This window comes from Lampetra fluviatilis, chromosome 22 (genome assembly GCF_964198595.1).
Source record: "Lampetra fluviatilis chromosome 22, kcLamFluv1.1, whole genome shotgun sequence".
Classification (NCBI taxonomy): domain Eukaryota; kingdom Metazoa; phylum Chordata; class Hyperoartia; order Petromyzontiformes; family Petromyzontidae; genus Lampetra; species Lampetra fluviatilis.
Genome location: NC_136296.1, coordinates 8,855,059 through 8,867,295, shown reverse-complemented (window position 1 = coordinate 8,867,295; position 12,237 = coordinate 8,855,059). Strand labels below are relative to the sequence as shown.

At 51.0% G+C, this 12,237-nt stretch overlaps 1 protein-coding gene across 2 annotated transcripts in view; it reads right to left on the bottom strand.

The window, feature by feature from the left end:
- DENND3 (DENN domain containing 3) overlaps positions 1-11,280 on the bottom strand; it is a 49,948-nt gene extending 38,668 nt beyond the window's left edge. For both annotated transcript variants that reach the window (XM_078866366.1, XM_078866367.1), the window contains exon 1: positions 11,016-11,280. The gene's annotated coding sequence lies outside the window, so the exon portion shown is untranslated. The remainder of the gene's footprint in view (positions 1-11,015) is intronic.
- Between the last annotated feature and the right edge of the window lie 957 nt (positions 11,281-12,237).

The following is a 12,237-nucleotide window of genomic DNA, read 5'->3' as shown; positions in this document are numbered from 1 at the left end:
GGGTCTCTGTGGGGGGGGGTCTCTGTGGGGGGGGGGGTCTCTGTGGGGGAGAGGGTCTCTGTGGGGGGGGGTCTCTGTGGGGGGGGGGTCTCTGTGGGGGGGGGTCTCTGTGGGGGGGGGGGGGTCTGTGGGGGGGGATCTCTGTGGGGGGGGTCTCTGTGGGGGGGGGGGGTCTCTGTGGGGGGGGGTCTCTGTGGGGGGGGGGTCTCTGTGGGGGGTGGTCTCTGTGGGGGGGGGGTCTCTGTGGGGGGGGGTCTCTGTGGGGAGGGGTCTCTGTGGGGGAGAGGGTCTCTGTGGGGGGGGGGTCTCTGTGGGGGGGGGTCTCTGTGGGGGGGGTCTCTGTGGGGGGGGGGGTCTCTGTGGGGGGGGGGGTCTCTGTGGGGGGGGGGGGTCTCTGTGGGGGGGGTCTCTGTGGGGGGGAGGGGTCTCTGTGTGGGGGGGGGGGTCTCTGTGGGGGGGGGTCTCTGTGGGGGGGGGTCTCTGTGGGGGGGGGGGTTTCTGTGGGGGAGAGGGTCTCTGTGGGGGGGGGGGTCTCTGTGGGGGGGGGTCTCTGTGGGGGGGGTCTCTGTGGGGGGGAGGTCTGTGGGGGGGGATCTCTGTGGGGGGGTCTCTGTGGGGGGGGGGGGGTCTCTGTGGGGGGGGTCTCTGTGGGGGGGGGGGTCTCTGTGGGGGGGGGGTCTCTGTGGGGGGGGGGTCTCTGTGGGGGGGGGTCTCTGTGGGGGGGGGTCTCTGTGGGGGGGGGTCTCTGTGGGGGGGGGTCTCTGTGGGGGGGGTCTCTGTGGGGGGGGGTCTCTGTGGGGGGGGGGTCTCTGTGGGGGGGGTCTCTGTGGGGGGGGGGTCTCTGTGGGGGGGGGGTCTCTGTGGGGGGGGGGTCTCTGTGGGGGGGGGTCTCTGTGGGGGGGGTCTCTGTGGGGGGGGGGGTCTCTGTGGGGGGGGTCTCTGTGGGGGGGGGGGGTCTCTGTGGGGGGGGGGGTCTCTGTGGGGGGGGTCTCTGTGGGGGGGGGGGGGGGTCTCTGTGGGCGTGCACGTCACCGCGTGAGCCACGCTGCGTCACCTGAGTTCGTGTTCCACGCATCACACCAACATCGTCAACGGCTTCCTTATGAGCGCTCGCGCAGCCGTTGCGTGGTGCACTTATTAACCATCCCTCGCTCCCGAGAGCCAACGTCAACAACTGTACATGCAGTCAATGGCCTCAGTGTGGGTTTTCTGACCCATGGAAACATTTGGCAGTTGGTATGAGTTACACGACACCAAATGTAGAAGTTACGATTTTTTGTAAAAATTACTCGGAACACTTTCCTCCCTTCTGTCAATCCACTGCGGGGAACGAGGCTTGTTTGACCATACTTCACCACGTTGGTCGGTTGGTGAAGGTGGTGGTGTGAGTGGATGGGGGTGGTAACGGACAAGACCAGCTCACAAATATCCCTTAGCGCTGGATGTTAGTTAGCTGTGGCCAGGAATCCAACTTGGGCTCGTTTCGCTCATATTTATCTGCATCCGGACTTTGCATCCTCCTTTGCGGACTTTTTCAACCACTTTCCGCGGCTCAAAAAGCCATTGACCACGATGATGCCGTCAGCAGATCTGCCACGGTCGCCACTTTCGCCATTCGTACTCATGACCTGTATCTCTCCGTTTGCAAACGTTTGGAAAATATCTGCGAACGCCGCAAAGGTCTATGGGAACAGAATTAAGGAAATGTAGGGGAGGCTAGCCAACCAAACACTGGAGGGGAATCTCTACCATCTCTGGAAACTACGAACGCTATCAAATACCATTATGCTGCGCCTTTTGCAGGTTTGCAAAGGCAAATGACTCAGTGGAATTCGACTCGGGTCACCCATTTAGCCACTCACGATCCTAGGCCTGAATAAATACAATTAATAACAGAGGCAGAAATAATGATGAAAACAAAATTGGCAACAGCCACACCGAGATAACATGGGGAGACAGTACCACGGTGTATATTGGCGCGGGGAAACGTTGGACCACGATGCTGGCACAAAAAAAAAATGACACCACGTGACCTTTAACGTCCGCTTGCGAAGCGGGCGGTGTGCAATATTTTGACCGTGGCGTTAACCAGGGGGGGGGGGGGGCGGTGAATGCGAACCACAAACCTCTGCAGCAAGCTGGAACAAAACGCGTGACCGACCGGCCACGTGGCCGCCATTCTAGGTCAGAGTCAAGACGTGCCACGGTTCGAACCCGACTAAACGGCCAGAAACAGCCGCAGCGGCCCACACCACGTGATGAGGCTCGTTGTAATTACTGGCGAAACGTCGTACTCAGATTGTAACTGTTGTGGCCTGGCTCTCCAACACACCGGTGTTGCTGTACTAGTGACGAACTGGCACGTTCTCGACAGACCTGTTCTCCACCTGAGGACGGCTGCTTGCGTTGTGGCCGAAACGTCGTGAGAATTATTTTATTATGTTTTATTTTTATTCTTTTATTATTTCCCTTCTACGTGACTTTACCGAAAGAACCAAGAAGATGGCACGTTCTGTTTATGTGATGACCCTTACAAGTTGGCTGTGTCGGGTGGTGGTGGGTTTAACGACACATTTATATATTTACACGATCTAACCCCCCAAAAAACCTTGTATTATGGATGATATTGGTCGCGAAAGCCTCACGTGTTAAACTGTTTTGTTTTGTTACGAAGATGCAATCTCAGACCTCGTCTGACCCCAAGAGCACAAACGTTGAACCGTAGACATTGGGCAGCAGCTGGACACTGGGGTACGAGGCGTGATCTTGGCTTCACCACGTGTTCAGGACTCCACAGAACCTTCCTCTCGAGGCACGTCAACAACATCGTAAGGTACACGTGGCTGCCCATGCAACGCTGTCACCAAGGCGCTCCGTTTCACGCATGATTTACACCCTCCAAAAGTTTCACAATCGGGGGCGACGTTACTTTGTGGCTTAAGCTAAATTTACAAGTGCGACCAATAAAATATGTTGGACTGTGACACCGGGACAGTTGGCATACTCATCTTTGAATAACGTCAGAGAAAATATCTAAAGATCACTCGAAAGCAGACGCAGAGTATTCCAGTCTTAATAGATCCACAGCATTAACCAGGGTGTCGGCTGTGCAGGAACTGTGAATCTCTGCAATAAGCAGCCTGTTAATTTGAAACATTAGTTTAAACAGCTGAAAACCCATCTCGTCTATGCTGTCCTAGGCGCCTGTCATCTTTGGCTGGATTCCATCAGCTACTCTCAACTCCCTCCACTGGCTTCCCATCGCCAGGAGGGTTGGCTACAAAGTTACCTGCTGCCTGTGGCACCACACCTTTACCTTCGGTCGTCCAATGCACTACAGCTCCTGTCCCAACCTCACTACAGCTCCTGTCAGCCTGCACTACAGCCCCTGTCACCCTGCACCACAGCTCCTGTCACCCTGCACTACAGCTCCTGTCACCCTGCACCACAGCCCCTGTCACCCTGCACTACAGCTCCTGTCACCCTGCACCACAGCTCCTGTCCCCCTGCACCACAGCTCCTGTCACCCTGCACTACAGCTCCTGTCACCCTGCACCACAGCCCCTGTCACCCTGCACCACAGCCCCTGTCACCCTGCACTACAGCTCCTGTCACCCTGCACCACAGCCCCTGTCACCCTGCACTACAGCTCCTGTCACCCTGCACCACAGCTCTTGTCCCCCTGCACCACAGCTCCTGTCACCCCGCACCACAGCCCCTGTCACCCTGCACCACAGCTCCTGTCTCCCTGCACTACAGCCCCTTTCACCCTGCACTACAGCTCCTGTCACCCTGCACCACAGCCCCTGTCACCCTGCACTACAGCTCCTGTCCCCCTGCACCACAGCTCCTGTCACCCTGCACCACAGCCCCTGTCACCCTGCACCACAGCTCCTGTCACCCTGCACCACAGCTCCTGTCACCCTGCACTACAGCTCCTGTCACCCTGCACTACAGCCCCTTTCACCCTGCACTACAGCCCCTTTCACCCTGCACCACAGCTCCTGTCACCCTGCACCACAGCCCCTGGTCACCCTGCACCACAGCTCCTGTCACCCTGCACCACAGCCCCTGTCACCCTGCACCACAGCTCCTGTCACCCTGCACCACAGCTCCAGTCTACAATCACGGATAACAATTTTTACAATCGCGGATAACAGGATCCGTGATACCGGTCCTCCCGTATCACCACGGATTAGAGGCGTGCTCCCATATACAGTTTAGAGAAAACCGGTCCAGAGCCGCTTGTATTATACCAGCGCTGCTGAACAGATATACTGCAAGCAGGCCATGCTGCCACGCAGGAATTTGTCCAAAAAAATACGTGCTTTGATCTTCCACTTGGAGTGACAAATGTGGGAAGGCAGAGACAACGTTGTGCCAAGATAAAATATCTGGATTTTACTGCCAGTTTTAGAGATTTTTATTTTTTCCAACGGACCACGCCTGCCAAGTGCCCCGATGCCATGGCGCAGAAATGCCAGGGTTCGTCTGGCTGACACGCCGTCGCTTGCGTGAGCACAAACAACACAACACAGCCGCTGTAACGCTTCACCGCTGGCAAACCCGTCCATTGCGTTACTAGGTGACACGAGTGTGTGTCCTCTCTGTTCGGGGGGGTGGGGTGGTGGGAGCAGGCATGAATGCAAAATAATTTTCGTGGTGGTGTTATTATTGTCTTGGACGACTTTGTGCTTGCGGTAAAACTAGGAAACTGCGCGGTGCGGCTTTCTGCAAAGCGGTTTTGTCAACTGTACAGGCGCGCGCTGTAGCGGAGGTTTGGAAATTTCTGACACGGGCGAAAACGACGACGAGTCGCAGTCCTTAGTAGCAACGAATTGACTTTCATTCAATCGATGCCTCGGCAAATAGTGAGTTGGTATTTTTTGGTCAAAATATGTACAAATGTGCTGAATGCGTTTCTGTATTTGTGCAGAGTATGCATAGAGGCATCGCGCATTATTAATTGTCATTTTTTTTACACAGCAGTTTGAGATAAATAGATAGCATGCGTACTGCGTAACAATGGTTTGCGTACTGCATAACAATGGTCAATGGTTTGCGTACTGCCTAACAATGGTTTGCGTACTGCCTAACAATGGTTTGCGTACTGCCTAACAATGGTTTGCGTACTGCCTAACAATGGCTTGCGTACTGCCTAACAATGGTTTGCGTACTGCCTAACAATGGTTTGCGTATTGCCTAACAATGGTTTGCGTACTCCGTAACAATGGTTTGCGTACTCCATAACAATGGGTTGCGTACTGCCTAACAATGGTTTGCGTACTACCTAACAATGGCTTGCGTACTGCGTAACAATGGTTTGCGTACTGCCTAACAATGGCTTGCGTACTGCCTAACAATGGTTTGCGTACTGCCTAACAATGGTTTGCGTACTGCCTAACAATGGTTTGCGTATTGCCTAACAATGGTTTGCGTACTCCGTAACAATGGTTTGCGTACTCCATAACAATGGGTTGCGTACTGCCTAACAATGGTTTGCGTACTACCTAACAATGGCTTGCGTACTGCGTAACAATGGTTTGCGTACTGCCTAACAATGGCTTGCGTACTGCCTAACAATGGTTTGCGTACTGCCTAACAATGGCTTGCGTACTGCCTACCAATGGTTTGCGCGTTGCGCAACGAACCTGGCAATAAATTTCCGTCCATGGCTCGCAGTCGGTGGCCGGGTGACACCTGAACTGGCGTTGTTCCTGGCCCCGACACTCGCCAACCCACTCTGGGCCAGCGTAGCGAAGTACAGTGGAGTGTGAGTGTTTGTTTTGCCTTCTCCTCTCTGTTCTACTTCGCCAATGCTGGCCAGAGTGGATTGGTGAGTGAGCGTGGGGACCAGGAGCCACAGCGCCAGGTCAAATGTCACCCGCCTCCGATGCGAGCCCGCGAACCGGCTAACATGGTGGCTGTTCATGGCAGCAATGGATGGACGAAAGGCAGTGAATTATTAACATCGTTACACGGTACTGTATTTTGACTTAAAACTTTCGTGACTGCAGGAATTCGTATTCTCGGTTCTTTCGGTAAAGTCACGTACATGGAAAATACAAATAATGAAATAAAATTTAAAATAAATTGAAAAAAAACACATTAAAAATAAATTGAAAATAATATATCTTTTATTTTTTTATTTAAAGCTTTCGTGACCGCAGGGATTCATATTCTTAGTTCTTTCGGTAAAGTCATGTAGAAGGGAAATAATAAAATAATATTAATATAAAACAGTTTAATAATATAATATAAACTGTTTTATATTTATATTATTTTATTATTTCCCTTCTACATTACTTTACCGAAAGAACCAAGAATATATATCTTTTATTATTTTATTTTAAATATTTTTTTTATTTAACTATTCAAATGTTTACATTTTTTTTTGCTTTTATTATTTTAAATTTATTTATATTTTTTTATTTAAAAAATTCTATCTACTTGACTTTACCGACAGAACCAAGAATACAGTACTGTATATACGTAGTACATTGTGAAGAATAAAATCACCATGATGCACACCCATTCCGACAGAGCCGACTTGGGCGAGGTTTTCTCCCGTATGAACATTTCCACCCACGCTGTTGATACAAACCGTTGCAATTTTATTGATCGCGATCTGCAATTTAGCCGCGGAAATCGAATTTTCCCCTGGACAAGATTCGGCCAGTCCACGCTTACGGAGGCGACGCTACGGACGGCACGAGAAAAGGTTTATCGACGACGCGGCTGAATTGGCAGCGGTGCACAAGCACAATTGACCAAGACAACTCAACAAGAAACGTCACCAACACTGTGGTCTTTTAAGAGATTAAAATTTGTTTCAAATAGGTGACATTTACGCACCCTTCTTTATTACACATGAAACGAATGTGCTTGGAATGGACGGTACCAATTGAAAGGTTACGTTTGTTTCATAAAAAAACAATACAAATATGTTCACGTTCAAAAAAATCGCTTTTGCATACGAAACGAGCGGGTGAAAATTAGTGGCGTTTTATAAATGCGAAAATATCTGAAAAAAATCGCCACATGGCTGAATTGATACATGAAGAGGAACGGGGGCGACGCTTCAGCTGCTGCCGTGAAACCAAGGCAAGAGTACTGCTCATGGTTTGGGTAAAAGTTTGGGACTCATGGTCTCTTCCGTCCCACGTGACCTGCACGGGCAACAATGATTCACTCCACCGTACTCCACAAGAAACGGTTCTCCGAACTGCCGAAATTATTACCGTATTCTCAGAATTTTAAGAGGCTGCAGAAAGTAAGATTCAAACCCATAATTGTGCCCGGGTGTCAATAAAGTGATCAAGATCTGGTCTCACACAAGCACCTACTGGAATATAAGGAGGCACCCACCCAACTCTGAAGAAAAAAAAAATAGAAAAAATGCATCGTATAATCCTGACAATGTGAGATTAGGTTTATTTTCACGAACTACATGCCATAGAAGGTTCCTGAGGAAGCATAGTAAAACTGTCAATGTGTGTTTCTTACGTTCATCAGCTCTGCGGGCAAGTTAATGGGTGACACGGCATGTGGTTGAGTCATTTTCAGTCACACTTTGGGCATAAATTCAACACGACGGTACCAAGTCTGGCTTGAAAATACCACCCCCAAGGCTTGAGTACAATGCTTCTACTGCACACTCTAGCAGTGGGCTGCATTACAGGGCAGGTGCAATTGCCTTCCTCACAAATCTGATATAAAATAATCATCCGCAGCAAATAGTTCAGCACTTTGCCAACTCGTGTCCACTCTGGGCCGATGGGCCTATGTGTGAGTCTATGGGTCTCTTTGTGAGGCTATGGGCCTTTGGGTGAGTTTGTTGGTCTTTGTGTGAGTCTATGTGCCTCTATGTCAGGCTATGAGTTTGTGTGAGTGAGTCTGTGTGAGTATATAGGTATCTGTGTTAATCTGTGGGCCTGTGTGAGGCTGGGTGTCTCCCTGTGAGTCTATGGGTCTCTTTGTGAGGCTATGGGCCTTTGGGTGAGTTTGTTGGCCTTTGTGTGAGTCTATGGGCCTCTATGTCAGGCTATGAGTTTGTGTGAGTGAGTCTGTGTGAGTCTATAGGTCTCTGTGAGTCTGTGGGCCTCTGTGTGAGGCTATGGGCCTCTGTGTGAGTCTATGGGCCTTTGGGTGAGTTTGTTGGCCTTTGTGTGAGTCTGTGTGCCTCTATGTCAGGCTATGAGTGTGTGAGTCTGTGTGAGTATATAGGTCTCTGTGTTAGTCTGTGGGCCTGTGTGAGGCTGGGAGTCTCTCTGTGAGTCTATGGGCCTTTGGGTGAGTTTATTGGTCTTTGTTTACATCTATGGGCCTCTATGTGAGGGTATGAGTTTGTGTGAGCGAGTCTGTGTGAGTCTATGTGACTCTCTGTGTCTATGGGCCTTTGGGTGAGTTTATTGGTCTTTGTGTGAGCCTATTGGTCTCTGTGAGGTCGTGGAGGTGGGCCGGAGTACCCAATCATACGAGGGTTAATACTCAAGAGTGCCGCACAGATAGATGCAAGTATCCATTGCCATACCGCAATCTACTTTCCACTCTTGCAGCCCAAGCTTACAAAACCTGGCATTCCAAAGTGGACTTCAATTCCGAGCGCTTATAACCAGGCGGCTCAACCTTGCATAAGCTTCGGGTGCACAGATGGGGTCATTAGGTCACACAATTTGGCGTTAATCCGGTGTGCTGTCTCGCAGCAGAAAAAAAAGTAAGTTGCGTGTCAATGTTTTGCGCGTAGAAATACAGTGCACAGTGCGTTAAGCGGAGTCTTTAACAGAAGCTTGCTGATAGCGATCTCACAAAGAGGAAACCCAAAGGGCTAAAAATATATCCTCTTGTGTTTACTTTTAATCCCTGGGTCAATGCTTCACGCTTGAGCTCTGCCCGGTATCACAATCGACGATGACCTTCGCTATTAACCCAGGAAAGTCTCGATGAATCCGAAGACTTTTTTTCGGGAAGGCCCTGAATTTAAACGTTTCGGCCGAATCAAATGTGTCGTGCGTGTCTGGCTGCGGTAGTTGCATTCGCGGAGAACGGCGCGTTGTGGAAAAATCGCGTTCGAGTGAATAATGTGCAATGCAGGGTGAAGCGCAGTCCGCGATAACACGCGAGATGAGCAGCACGCAGGCTAAAAACAAAGACCGCGGGGGGCTCGTTGGCAACTTCGAGAAGAATCCAGCAGCATCCCGCCTGGCGCGACGGCTCCGCAGTTCCGTTCCCTCGATCGCGGCATATCCAAATCCCATCCGCATTAAATACATAACTAGCTGTACTACCCGGGACTTGGATCCACCACGCCCGGCCGCCTTTGTCTCCCCAGTGGCGATGTTCACACACAACACACCAGTTACTCGTTTGAGGCTGAGTCGACCAGGACCCGTTGAAATAATCGTTACTGGTGGTGGCCGTGAGCGGGAATCGAACTCGGGTCGCCGGCTCGTAGCGCGGCGCGCTAATCACTACACCACAATGCGCTACGCTTCCACATGCGCGGGTCACGTGACAGATTTGACGTCACAGCTCACTTGCCGTGCAAAAAATATATGCATTATTGAGCTCCCCCCCCCAAAAAAGTGTATTTTTATAAGTTTTGCATGGTGTACAGTCTGGAACGTACCCACATGGCAAATATCCAGTTTGTTGCATGTCGGGAAGTACGCTAAACATTCTTAATTTTGGAGCTTTCGTGACTGCAGGAATTATTCTTTGGTTCTTTCGGTTAAGTCACGTCTAAAGATAAAATAATAAATTAAATAATAGCATATTACGACGTTTCGATTGCAACACAAGCAATCATCATCATGCATAAAAGAAATAGCAACAAAAATCTAACTGGAAAACTATAGACAGACATACAAGCAGACAGACATCACAAGGACTGTCTGCTTGTATGTCTGTCTATAGTTTTCTAGTTAGATTTTTGTTGCTATTTCTTTTATGCCTGATGATGATTGCTTGATGATTGCTTGTGTTGCAATCGAAACGTCGTAATATGCTATTATTTAATTTATTATTTTATCTTTAGACGTGACTTAACCGAAATAACCAATGTACGCTAAACATTTCGAACATACACACATATTCACAAATTTGCTTTTTATATATATGGAAACAAACAAAAATGTGTTGCCCAATTCAATCATCGCGTTATATCCAGTTCGCGTTGTGAAAACGCGCGTTATAGGAGAGTAGACTGACGTGCCAGGGAAACATCCCACCACGTGAATGAGGGCGGGGGTGGGATGACACTAAAAACTCCGCACAGATTGATTCAGGAATCAACCGTTGAGATGCCATCTTCTGGCCACCTCGCAACTCCTCTCGGTGAATAGATGTGGCAATTCCTTGCACGGCATGGCTTGGCGAGATTATGCATGCGTTACATCAAAACCGGTTATTGCAATTCACATTTCAAAGTAAACAACCCAATTTGTGGTCAATTATGCAACGGTATCCCCCGGCCAAACTGATCAGCAACTTTTAGGATGCCGAATAAATGCAGTCTTGGCAACATGATCGACATTTCACAGTGGCTTGTGGTTCGTTTCAGCTCTTGGTCAAACCACTGCCGGAATGAAGGGCTCTAGCCGGCGTTGTATGTAGGACACATCTACGACTGCCACGATTCTTCACGCCACGAGTCAGTGTGACTTGGTGAAAGTGAGGACTTGGGCAACGGGGTCCTCGGACTGATGTGAACCCTGGCTGGGATATTGAACTCAGGTTTGTCAAGGTCCCGTAAGGGGCGTGCGCCAAACACTCTAAGCGCACCAACTGCTATCCCATTTATACCTTCGGGAAAGTAACAACAACCAAAACATCTAATTCAAAGAGCAGCAGAGGATGTGTCACCACGGGTTAATAAACCGTTCCCCAAACAAACGACTTTTTCTCTACGGTAACATCAAAACATCGCTGCAGCCAACCAAGCCCACATCTCTCTCTCACTCTGGCACACACACCCACATCTCGGGCACAAACAAACCAGGTGAGGGAGCTCTCACCTGTGCACAGGTAACGGGGCGCAAGGGCAGACACACAGGTGCTGCTTGCTGCTCGGCGGGATGACGGGTCACCTTGTCGCGAGCAAAGGGGTGAGCGCTCCGAATCGTCAAGTCCACTTGGAGCTGCTGTGTGACGATGCGAGTCAGGGGTGCGGCGGCGGCGACGGCGGCGGCGGGGGGCGGAATCCCACGTGTAGTCTGCCTCCACACCTGTGTGCGCACACCCACCGAACCCGCACAAGAGTGGAGTCCGCGGGGGTTGGACGCGCAGCGCTCTCCAGCAGAGGAGTAGCGGCGGCGCGCGCCTTCCGCGTTCCTCGCGGCGAGAGCCGCGCGGGGGAGGAGGGAGGGGCAGGAGGAGGGGAGGAGGAGGGAGGGGTAGGAGGAGGGATGGAGGAGGGGAGGAGGAGGGATGGAGGAGGCGGGGGAGGGGAGGAGGAGGGATGGAGGAGGCGGGGGCAGGGGCAGGAGGGATGGAGGAGGGAGGGAGGGGCAGAAGGAGGGATGGAGGAGGAGGAGGGGCAGGAGGGATTGAGGAGGAGGGAGGGGCAGGAGAGATTGAGGAGGAGGGAGGGGCAGGAGGGATGGAGGAGGGAGGGAGGGGCAGAAGGAGTGATGGAGGAGGAGGAGGGGCAGGAGGGATGGAGGAGGGAGAGGCAGGAGGGATGGAGGAGCAGGGAGGGGCAGGAGGAGGGAGGGGCAGGAGGAATTGAGGAGGAGGGAGGGGCAGGAGGGATGGAGGAGGAGGGAGGGGCAGGAGGGATGGAGGAGGAGGGAGGGGTAGGAGGAGGAGGGAGGGGCAGGAGGGATGAAGGAGGGAGGGAAGGAGGACGGATGGTGGAGGAGGAGGAGTTCGGTGGAACTTCATTCAGGGCTGCCTTTGGAACCCATTGGCCGAGGGCGAAGCTGTTACGTGAGCCGTCAACCTGCATAGAAACTCAGCTATTAACATAGATACTCAGCTGCTAATATAGATACTAAGCTACTAAATATGTAACTCATCAAATAATACATTTTTCTTGGTTCTTTCGGTAAAGTCACGTAGAAGGGAAACAATCAAATAATTGTATTGTTTCCCTTCTACGTGAAAATAAATCCCTGCAGTCACAAAAGCTTTAAATAAAAAAATAACACATTGTTTAAATGCATGCCTGCCTATGCAGGTCACCATACTTCAATCGGGATTACCGTTGGTTACGGCTATTTTTTGTGCACGCAATCG